Below are 14,711 nucleotides of genomic sequence, written 5' to 3' on the forward strand. Positions count from 1 at the left end.
ACCTGAAATAATGTGAAAAATAGTACAATAAGCTGTGTCATATAATGGTTATCAATCATTTCATATTTAAAGACAAAGAATTAAGTTATTCCTTTGTGGACCAATTATCCCACGTGTAAAAGAAAGAAGCTTGTGCTTCACAAGGATGCTATAGGACAAATAAAATAGAATCTGAAAGCCTATAGGGTTCCTAAGAAGAGAAACAGTATACAAGATAGATTTAAGGAATTACTAATCTTCTAATTATGGGTGAGTCACAGTTGTGTGACTTGTTCCTGATGGCAGGCAGGAGTCAAGGCCAGAGCTCACGCAGCAACAAATATTTACTGTTTCGACCACACCAAGGCACTGCGTGTGACATACTTCTGGGCAATCACTTTGTGTTCCCTAAAGTGATTTTTGCATGCTTGGGATTGTCAATGTTTTTAAATTTATATTACATATCTCTCTGATGAGATTATTTCCTTGCATGGCCAAAAGGATTTGTTTCCCCACCTTGCAAATTCTCAAACTTGAGATAGAGAACTACTACTGAATATATAACAATACTTGCCTTCAACTAGCTAACCTTTTTCAAAAGCAAAGTTAGCTGTAATTTTTTTTCACTAGTGTGTATCCCCAGATTAATAATTATTTGCTGGCATGTCATTTCAGTATATAAATTAGCAATATGATTCTGTGCCATAACCAACAATTTATACAGATAATATCAGGGAAACTAGGAAGATCTGACAGCTAGTCACTGCCTTGCAGAGATGCTCTCTGGTCTTACTTGGCTTTGCTTAACAGCCTTTACTGCTTTTAAAGGACCACCCACCCATGCCTCTAGTACAGCCATCTGTAACTCTTAATCGACTGTTTAAATCTGCAACAGTGCACAACAGCCAGGTCACTTTCACCCTGAGATTCTACTAAAGGATCGCCAGGTATTCAGAGCGTATGGAGAAATGTCTCATTTCTTCTACGATCCGTAAATTCCTGGGATCTATAGCATTTTCTAGCCCTTTAATTAGCAGATTCATTTCTGAACTACTGTAACCCTAAGACACATATCTGCAGAGCCCTCCTGATTGTGTTTTAAGCTACGCCTTTCTCCTTTCAGTCTCCTCAGTTTGCTCCTTTAATTTCACTTTGAGTACTTCTCGAGGCTCGGCGACTGAGCTCCACACAGCGCAGGTCTTATCTGATGTGCCGGCGCCTGGTGTGGTCTAAGACACACTGGCGTTTTGTTCTTGAAGTATGGGACTGATGTTCTGAAACCTAGACTCCAACGCAAAGGAGATCATTAGCCCGTTTTGAGTGTCTCTCTTCTTCCCGCCTGGTCTCCTCCTACCCTCCCGGATACTTCCTTAGTCTTGTGCACTGGCAGCAGATGGCAACCATATTCCAAGGCTGAGTGTGTACAAAACCGTGCTATGGAGAACAGAGTGGCTTCAAAGTTAGCTTTCTATGCAAGTGGGATGGCGGGGGCTTCTGGAGGCGTGAACTCATCTCTCATTCATTTAATCCTCCATATATTCATCCAGGAATTTGTTTTTTGACACATCTTTCTACTGTCCAGCTAGTGGAGGGAGGGTGGGTGGGAAGTCCTCTCTGGGAGGCCCTTCCAGCATGAGGGCCCCAGGATTCTACGCCAACTTCTTGTTTCCCTGGGCCAGTTCTGCCTGCTGCAGATCACATCATGCCCTTCCCGTGAGAGGGGCTTGGGAGCACTGCGTGTGGAGTGGATTTCTCAAGAACTGTCTCCTTGCTAGACTGACAGTCACACGCTGTACTTCCTAGGCAAAGCTTTTTCACCTGGGAAAAGGGTGAAGCAAGGAGGAGGCTGTGGGGTTGCAGAAACCTCTGCAGGATGGCACAGTAATGGGAGGTGGGAGTGGGAAAACCTTTCCTTTTTGTTGTTTCGAGGTTTGCTGGAGCTTTCCCGTACTCAGCTGCTTGAGCATCTTGAAAATGTGTCTATTTTCATGATATCTAAACAAACAGGCACCAGATTATCCTACAAAGTCGACCTTAACCCTGCCATATTGCTACTAGAATCAAAACATGTAGCAGCCTACATCCAACAGAAAGGGATCCTCTTTTCCCAGCATAAAAACCAGAGGGTATCTGGGATACACTTTGTTTTGTAGGTCTGCTGAATGAAAACAATTAGGCAAAAAATCAGTAACTCTACTTTCACAAACTGGAGCGATGCTCACAGACACACTATGCTCTCGCTTTTGCTCAGTTCTCCCTACCACATTCACTCATTTATTCATCCAATAAATATTTGCTGAGCACCTACTATGGCTAAGCACTTCTCTGCTAGGTGCTAAGAATTCAGCAGTGAACAAGATAGAGTTTATGCCCTTACAAATTCTTCCACCTGGCCAAAATAAGCATTTAATAATTTAACTGCTAGAATATTCCTCGAGGAACAGGAATAATTAATTTGTCTTACCTAGTATTTCTTCTGACTCTTTCTCAAACATGTTTCTTGAAGGTCCAGACTCCTTTAACCAAGAAGTTCTGTCTTAAAACTCTCTCTATTGTTATATTCATTCCTTTCTTGGCTACAATGTTGAGAGTTCAGATTGCAACTGCTACATTTTTTTTTTTTTTTTGGTGGGAGTGCAACCCTGAGGATCCTTACTTTTCAAGCGACACGTATATTTTCTCTGTAAATATTGTTATCATCTAATTTGTGTCTTTGGATTCTGCTGATTAGCCATCAACATGTGATTTAAGGAATACAGCATATGAGATGTAGAAATCATAACTCAATGAGTTATTATTTTAAAGCTCTGACTTGGGATTTCTACGGACTTGCACACAATCTAGTTAAGCACTTGATCTGCGACTATTACTAAAAGCCTTATAGCTCAAGTTCCATACCCGTGTGTCTCTGGAATTCTATACTCAGCAGCAAAAGTGCTCCAGAGTTGAGAGAAGCAAATGTCTGAAATTATCTACAAGCATTACCCCGAACTATATAGGCACCACAGGACAGGAAAGGCTCACTAGGTACAATCAGCCAACAGGTCTTACTGAATTTCTTAAGATTATGTTTTTTTGCCAACTACTGCGAACTGCTTCAGAATGGAAGAAGGTAAGTGAGCTGAGTGATTAAAAGAATCCTCCTCGGCAGTGAAACACATTTACTCTTGCAACTTTCCTTCTATTTTGATTTATCTCAAAACACTCTGAAGCCACCAGGCAGACTGTCTTTCAAAACAGGTAAAAGATGCATTTCTCTAGTTGTAAGTGCGTCATTTTGGAAGGGGCTGTCTGATGTGGCAGAACAGCAGTTTGCCCATTCTCAGGACCTGATGTTTTGGCCTCTTCAGGTATCAGGGCTGGAAGGTGGACAGCGAGAGGATGCCTAAGGGTGCACAATAGAGGCACGCACAGGTTCCACAATGCATTCTGAGGTCGGACAGTAGACAAATCCACTCTCCGTAATCTGAAAATCTCTCATTGATTAGAATGTACTTGAGACAAAAAGGAACTTAATAGGTTAATACTATACTATAATGTAAATAATACCCTAAGCCTTCCCTAGACCAAGAAGAAAACATTCCGAAAGTTGTTTTTTTTTTTTTTTAACTTCTCAGAACCACAGTTTCCTTATCTGTAAAATGGGGTGTTTTGTAAGAATGATATAATGCATTTGACAAAAAGTAGATACTTAGTAGTATTAGTTCTCTTCCAATGTTAGAGAACACAAGAAAAATGGGGAAATAAAAGAAGGCAAAAAGATGATGGAGAGGCTTCCCTGTCTGCCCAGGTCTGAATCCAAGAACAGACAAGGAGAAGGGCATTGGCCATTTCCTGAAGTGAAGAACAGACCCTCCTACAGACCTACGGCTTCTGTCTCGGTCATTCTCAGGGGGAGGGATGGAGCACCTGCTACAACCTTCATTTATGTCGCATCAATTTTAGTTCGTATTTACTTAATAATTTAAAACCCTTAAACTATAGCTAATGCTCAGATTCGCTGAGTGCTGTCTGTCTGGTCTGTTTTAGGGGCTTTCCATGTAGCATTCCTTCTAACCCTTCTAATAATGCTATGAGATAGATACTATTTGCATTCTCATCATGCACTCGAGGACACGGAAACACAGGGAGGTTAAGTAGAGGCACGTCAACTGCATGCACAGGCTGAAGTTCACACGAAAAAGGGCAAACAACCAGACCAAGGGGTAAGAAAACATTTTCAGAGCAACACATGGTCCGAATCTTAGTCCATTATCAACATGTTCAGGAAATAGCTTTCGACGTCTGTTAGCATACCTGTCCCTGCCCTGCGGGCACACTGAGAACCCGAAAGAGCTTCAGGAGTCAGTCCACATCGGACTTTCCCTCCTTTGCTTCTTGGTTTACTCTTGGGGGCCAGGTTTGAGGATGTAGATTCTGACTGGGATTTGTCCTGGGGAAGTGGCTCCTTCCTTCTTTTAGTTCTCTGACCCCAATCTAAGCAAAGTTATACACTCGTGTCCAAGAAGAGCCCGCACATTGGCATGCGTCCGCGTGTGCCTATCTTCTTAGGAAGTTCATAGACTCTGAGAGGGAGGCCCAGTCACGGTGCCAGTGGAGTTTAAGGCCTCCAGCTCAGGAATTCCTCCTCTGGAGGGAGGGGTTACACTCTGCTTAAAGTCTCTGCCTGTGCCACTATGCAACGACACCATGTCTGCTGGGTAGCGCCACTCAGCATGGCAGCCAAGGATTATGAGGCAGCTTCAGGAGCCTAGGATCCAATCACTCCTCTGGGACCTAATGTCAGGAATAAAATGGAATAGGCTACATTTAGCGGGGGGTTCTTAAAATTGGAAAAAAATATTCAGGCCTGCCTGGAGAGACCTACAATATTTCCCTGAATAAAAAGATATACTTCCTTTTCCATGGGGTTAACTTCTCATGGTTGAAGTTCAGAATTTGCATGTGCATTTTCCATGAGACATGGGATTACACTCTGTAGCTCAAATTTATATACACCCTTCTTTCATTAACTCCTTTATATCCAAGTACCGGTTGAGATATAAGGCAAAGAGACAATAAGTGATTATACAGGAAAGGAAATCATTACAGCAGAAAACTGAATGACAAAGTTAATTTAGTTACCACTTCTTGAAATTCTTCACGTGGTGTTCACCAAGCTTTCTTAAAAATTATGCATGCCCTCATCTAATACTGCGTGAGATCTTGGCATAAAATGGATAACACGAACCTAGCTAAAACCACTGAGGATAAATGAGTCGGAGGAAATTCTTTTTTGGAGTTGGAGAGGAAAGGAAAACCTCCTCAAGGTCCATTTTGACGTCAACTATGAATTCATTGTTCCCTGTGAAATTATAAAAACTCGTATTCAAAATTCCTCCATGTGGTTGTTTGTATAATTTCTAGTAGTGAGAAAATAATTTTCTTATTCAGTTTTACAGTAATTTAATAGCAGAGCGAAATCACATTTCATTTAGTTGGTTCCAGAGCACCACCCTGAAGGAGGAGTAATTGCAGATACTGTGTGTCCAGGGATGTGTTTAACCATCAAAGAGAACAATACAGACTAAATAAACAAGTTAAAAATGCCCCATAAATAATGAACTTGATGTCTTGTGACAATGCAGGAGTACATGAGAACAACATATAGGCTTGTTATTAGCAACTACTTGAATTGGATCTATCATGAAATAAAGTCACAGAATGTGGCATTTAAAAAAAAATGGATTATGCTTTGAAATAACTTGTTTTAAAATTTTTTAGACAAGTTAAAGGCTCAAAGTCTATAATATCTGTCCTCTACCTAATGCTCAGAGATTACTGAGGGTTAGTGAACATTTGTGAAGTCATCCGAAGAGGATGTAACAATTTTTGCAAGACACTGGTTCTTATTAGCTACAGGGAAGAGAAACCAATGTCGGGAAGAAGTAGAGAAAGAACTAATATAATAAAATTACTGATTCTTTGGGCTTGGGTAGTGATTTCAAATTTCCTTTACATATATTTATCATCCTAATTGCCCTGTAAAATGAGAGATCTAATTCTCTCACCTTGCCTATTTAATTGCAGAGTCTCCCTTAAAACTGGTTTTTATTCTTCAGTCTATAAATGGGCTTAGGGCTGCTGTATCGTAAAGATATTCACCACCCTGCTTTTGCATTACCTGTTCATTATTTCTTTTTAAAGTATTAAACTTAAAAAAACCTGGTTCATTACTGTTGGTGTTCCATTCATTCTGTGTGCTCCTGAACCCTTTTCTAAGGTGTCTGCGTGATGCATCGGACTCTGTGCTCTCGACAGCCTCTGGGAGGCTGCAGTACCCGCACTGCCTACCTTCTACCTTTCCTCTCCCTGCTGGTCTCTCTGCACTGTCCTGCTTTTCCTCCTACATATTAGACCATCTTTTCTTTCCCTCCTTTGTTGGTTCTTCATTTTCTTTCTCTTTCTTGTCACTCAATATAAATATTTCCCAGGGTTCTATTTTCCTTTTCTTCTCTCAACAAAAATCTTCTTTGAATTTACTCCTACATTCATGGCTTAAAGTATGCCCCTCTTGGCCAAAGCATTTGCTAGCCATAATTTCAAGTCATCCTGCTTTACTCCAGTACCCTATTTATAACTCAATGTTAGTTGTCTGCACAGGGTCTACCTCTGGTATCTCATACTCCGCCTTGTACAAAACTGAATTGTATTCTGTTCCTCTCATTATTTCCTTTTCACCTTCTCTCTTTGATATCTTGGAATTATCTTTGATGATTTCCTCTCTCTTACCTAACACTGTCAGCTCCTGGAGCTGCCCACCCTCATCCACAACGTCTGTTGAACCTGGATCTTCCCCATCCCCGTCACCAGCCTCCTCAGGTTACCAATAATCTGAACAATTGACAAGGCTTCCTGGGCTCTGTCCTCTCCCTCGTCACCCCCTTCCACATCCAAGCATGTTCCACATCCCTGTTGCTAGATTAGATCTTCCCAAAGCAAAGACCAGATCATGGCAACCCCTACTTAAAACTTTTCCACAGTTTTGCCCCAGAATACAAACACCTTATACCTTACCCTAATGCCTAACCTCCAATGAAATTCTGTTCATCCTTCAAGAGACCTCAGATGGAACCTTTCCTGATAAACTGAACTGGATGTTAATGTTAACTGGATTATAATGTATTTTATGAACTTTCTAACTTCTATCTAAGATAATGGCGATTTGAGGGCATGTACTTAGAATTCTTGGTGGCAGGGTCTGTTTGTCTCCCACTTTCTACCCCTGCAGAACTCAGTGTAGTGCCAGACACCTAAGATATACTCTACACATGGTTGCTAAGCCAGTGAATCGAGTCAATCGATGCTCTTGTGCATCCGGGTAAACAGGGACGTAGCTTTAACCACCCTGCAGGGCAGTTGGTTGTGCATGTATCTGATCTTCTCCATGCGACTCTAAGTCTCTGAGCACAGGGCTCCGGTTCATAAAACTGCATCCTGTACAATACCTAGGCTTGGTCCTCTACACGGAAAGCATTCAGTAAACTGATGGATAAATAGTCCTGACTCCTTCTGGTTCAGAGAATGAACCAGATGCAATAACAGGCAGCAAAGTATGGTGGGGATGGAGGGAGCAAGGTTCTATTTTTGGCTCTTCCACTCACTATGCTGAGAACCTTTTGGTATGACCCTTGTTCTCTTTGGGCCTAAGTTTCCCCATGTATATAATAATAGGTTTAAACCAGCTAAACTTTAATCTCCTTCAACGTTGATGAAAAGTTCTAACTGCACACGTTCCTTAGAGAGAACAGTAGATGTAGGAGCAGAAGAAAAGCAGAGAAAAAAAAGCAAAAAAAAAAGCAGACATGCTTATTCAGCACGTGGCAATAAGAGGTTTCACTACAGTACCTGGTATGAAGTGATTGGTGGAAGGATCTGACTTGAAACTTCTAGAATCTTCATGCATGCTCTCGATCAAATGATCCTTCTCTGAAGGCAGTAGTACACTTTTTTTTTTTTTTTTTAAAGTCAGGACGTGAGAGGCCCTGACAGATATGGAGGAACACTAATTTCATATAACGAAATTTGCCACGAGTGAAGGAAGCACATATGAGACTATCGCCAGCAGCTGCAGATAAGAATTAAAGATGTGCTTCAGCAAGACATGACATGGAAAGACGAAGCATAGAGCCCTGAAGGTCAGCAATCAGCCTTAGCAATTATACGTGGACAATCGTAAGCACGTTCATGCAATATCTGGCAGAGTAACACGGCATGGTGTGACTCAAAGCAATGGGCCATGAGGCCAGATTTCCCAAGGGACCTGGGAGGATTTCATAAGAAGACTGATGGCTAGAATCTGGAGGGACCAGGAGTCAATGACAGAGTTCCAGCACGGCCCTTACAGGTGACTCTGTGGCTCCAGGAATGAACCTCTCAATAAGAAAAGTTATTTTGAACGATTCATCAATAAATTATCACTAGATTTTTCTTAATACTTTCCTACATCTACTGACCTCATGCAAAGAAAGGCACTTTTCCCATTAGAAAATAAGTGCTGTCTTGCTTTATTATTTATTTGGAAAGCAAATGTCTCTAAAGGGACATGTAGCTCAGCCCAGCTGACTTTTAGTGACAGGCAATGTTACCCAAATGCAAACTGTCCTGTGAGTTTATATTAAAATGAGGCAAACCGTAAGAAGGTCTGAGTCTGGTAACTGAACTGCTCTGTTTTCTGAGAACACCATGCTCTTTTTTGTGCCTCTGTGGTTTTCTGTTCCTTCTGCCTGGAAGGCTGTTTCTTCCCTCTTCAGCTTTACACACACCTATTCCTTCCTGGTCCAGGTCTAATGTCACCTGCCCTGCGAAGCCCTTTCCACTGCTTCAGGAGGTTGGGAGCTTTTTGCGCATCATCAGACATTTTCATACCACCTTTGTGTGTCCCCTTTTACAGGTTTAAAAGTTGGGGAAACTGTGTGGGAACACCATGAGTTCCTAAAGTGTGGGGACGGTATTTTGTTTGTATCTTCACCCCTGGTCCTAGCTGAGGTCTTGGCACAGATGCAGGGGTTCAACAGCATTTGATGCATGGCTAAATGGAGAAAGGCATGAGTGAACAAGGTTAAGAGTGACTTCCGGAAGTTACTGAGTCAAGTGGCTATGGAAGATGTCCAGTTACATTAGCATTGTAGGGAGAGGACAATTTTTATTAAAAAGAGAAACACTTTCATAAAAAGAGGTAGACTGTGACATGAAACTTCAAGACATATGATTTTTAAAAATAAATGTGTCCCCAGATATATTAAGTAGAAACTCTAGGAAATTAGAGCAAATAAAAAAAATTAACTGGCCTTCTAATGTATAAGTGTGGGATTAACACTGAAACCTCTAAATAAGAGGGTATCAAAGGTAATAAAAATAATTCTAAAGAGATTATGTATCAATTAACTCAGGAAAAGAAAGGTGACTTTTAAAAAGGGAAAGACAATCTTTAAAGAAATGAATCCACACTTAATAAGTAAGAGGTTTACTTGGTTAATGAAATAGCAGGAAAACAAGATTAAACTGTTAGCAATGAAAAGGTAAATATATAATTCTTTATAGGAAGTAGAAAAAAGAGGAATGTGAGACACTCTGGGGACAATGAGAGCATTTAGTTACATCAAAGATGCTCTATTTACTGTTTAACTGATATGGAATCTATGAGAAAATTAATAGCAAGCCATAGGATAATAACTATTTGTAGTGGCTTATTTCATCCCATTTTGACTCTATTTCTTCTGCAAATAGGGTGACCCCAAAGTGTTTTCAGGATTGTCCAACTTGTCCTAAATTCCATAAATAAACTCTTTCAGAGGATGCTGTTTTTTGTCATGTCTCTATTACAGTTCTTCACAGATGGACCATTTTTGTCCTTCCAAAGTCTAAGAATAACTCTTTCAGTTATCAAGACATACCAAAATCCAGTTCAGCTGCTCCTGTGGGATTCCAGTTAGCTTAGACACATCTGCTGAGATACATGCATTTGAATCCAAATGAAGCTTTTGTTTGATGATACATTTTGAACATTTACGGAGGTTTTTTTGGGGGCGAAAATGTTTTTCATTTTTTGGCACTCCAAACAGAGATCTTCAGTTATAAACACTGCCTTCTGAGCACCTCCAGCAGAAATCCAATCTTTTCATGCGAACAGGTGCCTCAGGAAGTTTTTGGAAGGTTTTACACTGAATCAGCTTTCTGATTGGAAACTTTCTGAACACGCAGTCGAATTTGCCAAAGAGACCTTCAAACTTGCTTGAGCAGTTTTCACTCATACAGACATGCATTCACACGTACAGACAGCCCAAGTAAAAGCAATCAGAGCCCTGTAAAACTGAAGTCTTTTTCTTAAAGGTTAGATACTACACACAACCAAGCTAAACAAAAGGAATACACGACAGAAGAGATAATGAAGAAATAGCAAGTACAGAGGTTCAAATTCTCTACAAGCATGTTCCCCTTAAAGCTTGACCTGAGCATTTAGATGACACATCCCTTCAGTAAAAATTCTATCTCACCCAGTTTCAAATAAACCTTCAAGTATTTGTGTTCTTAAACACTGTACCTTAGAGTATTGCTACTAATCCTTTTTACTAACAAACTTGTTCAAACAGTTATTTTTGAAACACTTCCCTCTCTAACACAAATAGGTCAACCAGATTCAAATCTAAAGGAATTAAAAACACTGCTCCGTAAATCAGGGGTTCTTTGGAAAAACCTCTATTTTACGTGAGTCCCTACAACTTTTCTTTTCCAGTTTGAATATAAACTGAAGAGCTGTTACAGAGTAAGACAACTTTTTAAGCCTTAAGCCTGAAGAGCTACTACAGAGTAAAATCACTCCCCCACTGGGCATGCCCAGAATCCAGGGGGAAATCTGCTTTGAAGTTGTTCTGATGGCCCTGGACCAGATGCTCTAAGGTGGCCAGAAACCTCTGTCTACACCCACTTAGCAGATTTCTGGCTCTTTATCAGGGACTAAGGTTTATTTGCAGAAATGAATCATTTCCTTCAAAATATCTTTTACCCTATTTACATGCTTGCATATTCCTTCCATTTTCTTTTCCCCCTACAGCTTTACTAAGGGAATTAATTATCCAGAAGAACAGGAACGTGCAGTAAGGACATCTGAGATGCAGGATGAGACACAGTGTGTCATCTATTAGGCCTGCCTAAGACCAGCAGCTGATGCTAAACGGGAAAGAACATGCACCAAATGTCTTTTAATCACAAAGTTAGTAATGAATTGCTCTTTAAAATACATTTTATGCTTCTTTCTGTCTGTGTACATGAAATGCACATTTATTACATGCCCAAAATTACAACATTATGGTTTCAATGTGACTGGCACGGAAGTCCGGAAATCAGTTAATGTTCCCACAGCAACTTTAATTCTGTCCGTGCGCACATGTAGAGCTCTAATCGTCTTCCGTTCCAGGATAATACATATAGATGGTTTGGGAAGGGAAGCTAAAGACCCATATCCTCAACTGTAGTTACAGGAAAAAAAACAAAGGATAAAAGCTGTGCTCCTTTCCACGTACGTGGATGAAAAACAATGTCCCCACGCCTGGTGTTGTGTAATCTGGGAATGAAAGAATCTGCTATAATGCTGGGACTCAAGGGGACAGTTTCTTTTGCTGTGGGAACCTGAACTTTGCATTTCCTGACTTTGGGGTAATTAAAATGTCAGCCTTAATGTGGCATTAATGGAGTTTGCCATAAAAAATCCTCTTTGTTTTGTTCTCTAAAAAAATTGCTTAAAAGTTCACACTGAACCAAGTGTACCGATATCTTCAGGCTTGGGGACTGAGGCAAAGGGGTGGGAGGGGGAAGGTCAATGAAGGTGGACGGCAAGAGAGAGCCAAGGAAGGACCTACCCGACTCCTCGACAGCGTTCAGCCCGGCAGGGTCATGCTACCTACCGAGCTAAAGTTAAACCCACCCTCACAACAGTTTGGTAATGTGTAAAGGTTAAATGAAAAATAAATAAAAACTGCTAATGTGTAAGCGCATCTTGGCAAGGACACAAAAAATGAGACGATCTGATGAGGCCAGGGCAAAACCCGAGAAGGTAAGTAACCACGGATGTCAGCTTCCAACAAAACAAAGACATTGGACTTAGGCGGTTCTACAGCCCAAAGCAGGGAGACTGCCAACGGGGGTGGGATGCGGGTGGAGGATCGCTTCTCCCTTCAGTGGGAGCCTTATTTGGGGGAAAACAAAATGGGAGCATCTTTCACATGTACATGACTGTGATGTGCTACGGCTTGATAGTTGTCAAGAAAGGTTTTCCCGTGGAGAGCTTCGTCTGCTCTCCTGACTTGGTTTAGTCCTGTTAAGTGTTTAGAGGGAGAGCCTGGCTCGGCTCACCCTCAGCCTGTGCAGTGGGAACTGTTCTGTCAGACGCCTAGGGGTTTGGTACCCTTTGCACTCCGAAACTCATCGTAATGCCTTCCACTCCCACCATCTGCGTTTGTTTACCGTGAGATTGTTAGAAATGGTGACGAGGTGACAAGCTAAGGGGTGATGGGGGAATATCGCTAAAAGGTGATTGTAGTGGGTGCACCGAAAAGCAGCACACATTTCAGGAGCGGTATTAACCTCATCATTTCACCGAGGAAAGCGTTTCTCAGCCATATTCCCTCTTGCTTTGACTTTTACTGGGATCTTCTGCTGAATTTGAAGTGGCTCGTAGGTTAAATAGCCAACTGAGAATTTAAGGGGTTGGACTTGTTCTCTTTGCTCCAAAACACGGCCTGTGTGCTTCAGATGCAACAACGCCATGGCTTGCCCACCCTGATCAGTTCGTATGCAGAGCTGACTTTTCTTCCGTGGGGATGCTTACCCATTGTGTTCTATAACCTCGTCACCAATATGAGTAGTTGAACATTTTCAAGATGCCTGTTTCGAGCCAGGAATGCCATCTCCGGGCTCAGAACTGAGAACGCAGGCTGCTCACAGTGAGGGCAAATCCACAGACATCCCCCTCTCTCCCTCCCCGTGTCTGAACGAGGTAACTACTAAGCATGGCATTCATCTATCTGGGTGTCAATTTTCTCAGTTTTCTCATCTGTAAACTGGGAAGAATTATAATGACTGATGGGGAATGGACAATAAGGCATGACTAAGAATAATTTTGCACAACACATGATAAATAAAAAGGTGCTGTAAAAATTCAGGCACTTGTGAAAGCTTGGAACACCACATACTGGTGGAATGTTTCTGAAGTTAAAGATACTAACAAGTCAAGGGCACTATTTTTAAATGCCCCAAATCTGTTAGTTCTAAATAGAAACTGAATATTTTACCTTAAAGAAATTAGGCTTTTAAATTAATCTACGGTAAGAGTGACATTTGAAAGTAAAAAAAAAAAAAAAAAAAAAAAAAAATCCTCTTGAATGCAAGAAGAGCATCCAAAAATCTTAACAGCTTAAAATAAACCTCTTTCCTGTCTTCTCTCAAGCAAACTCCAAATGGACAGATTTCTGTGAATCTTTCCTCAAAACAATTTTCTTCTAAGTGTAGGCTCAAATCAGGACAAACTACAATCCAAATATATTTGGAGAAAAGTATAATCAATTTAAACAACAGGTTGGCGCAGAGAAGACTTATACATCTTAATGGCAAAATCAGAAGGACTTTCTGAACAGCTGGAGATTAGGCTTCTCCTCCCTATTTGTTCTCCTTCCAACTGTATTCAGACCTTACTGAGCTTGGATCCACTGGCTTCCTCAGGGTCACCAAGGGGCTGTGCCTTGTACATATTCCAAGCTAACGCCAAGGCCTAGTCAGGTGATGCTTATGGTAAAGTATAATACACAGAGCCCAGTGCTCTTTCTGTTCAGCAAAACATTCATTTTATTGTAATGGGATTTCTGGGCTAAGGCCATTCTATGTAATCTTCCCCATAAGCTGTGGCAGAAAGCCAGGCATTGGAGGTCTGCACGCAGGAGCTCCAGGTCCTTCTCCACAGGAGCAGGCTACCTTCCTGGTAGGTAGGGACAGTACGCACATGTCTATGGGCACCGTGCCACGCTATTTTCCAGTTCTTCCTGTAATTACTGTTAGGCCGGAGACTGCCAGGCAAGAAGGCCAAGGATGTTACCATTTTGATGGTCCACTGAACACAGTCCCTGCTTCTGACCCCCAAGTTTCTGTATAGAAGCAGCAGCTCTGTACAACTTACATGGGCTGCAGAGACTTGGAGCCTGTTATTTCTCATTTCGTTTTCTAGTGACAGCTGGAGTGTGGTCTCAGCTCAGTCACGAGCAGAAAAAGGCTCCTTCACCCAAACCCCAACCCCTTGGTCATGTCCCTTTATCCAGGGGCTATTATGATGAAGAAAGTAGGGAATGGAATGTCCCAGGCTCATTCACCTCTCACCCTTTTGGAGGAGTTACGTTTGCTTTGTCAGAAAAATAACAACAGGAGATTTAGAATCTCATTTCCTAATTAATAATTTTTGCTTTGTGGACAGGATAAATGGAGTCCTTTTTTGAAAATAAAACTTTCTCGGTCTTATCTTAATCCAAAGATGAATACACCAGCTTTCTGCCTGACATCCGCTGTGGAGATCAGTTCTGAATAGTTGTCGGGTATCTCCAAGACTAAAAGGAATATTCTTTCCGATTGGACTCCAAGTGATTCCATTCCTTTCCATTGTCAACACATGTGTTTCTTTCTCTCTGAAGTATTGAGTTACGTTTCAGAAA

General features: G+C 41.4%; 1 protein-coding gene across 10 annotated transcripts in view; it reads right to left on the bottom strand.

The window, feature by feature from the left end:
- Nucleotides 1–14,711, bottom strand: part of ZBTB20 (zinc finger and BTB domain containing 20) — an 820,737-nt gene that overhangs the window by 47,577 nt on the left and 758,449 nt on the right. The gene's annotated exons all lie outside the window — the stretch shown is intronic.

The sequence above is a fragment of the Delphinapterus leucas genome, chromosome 4 (genome assembly GCF_059928025.1).
Source record: "Delphinapterus leucas isolate spDelLeu-1000000601 "Yukka" chromosome 4, BTC_Dleu_Yukka2, whole genome shotgun sequence".
NCBI classification, from domain to species: domain Eukaryota; kingdom Metazoa; phylum Chordata; class Mammalia; order Artiodactyla; family Monodontidae; genus Delphinapterus; species Delphinapterus leucas.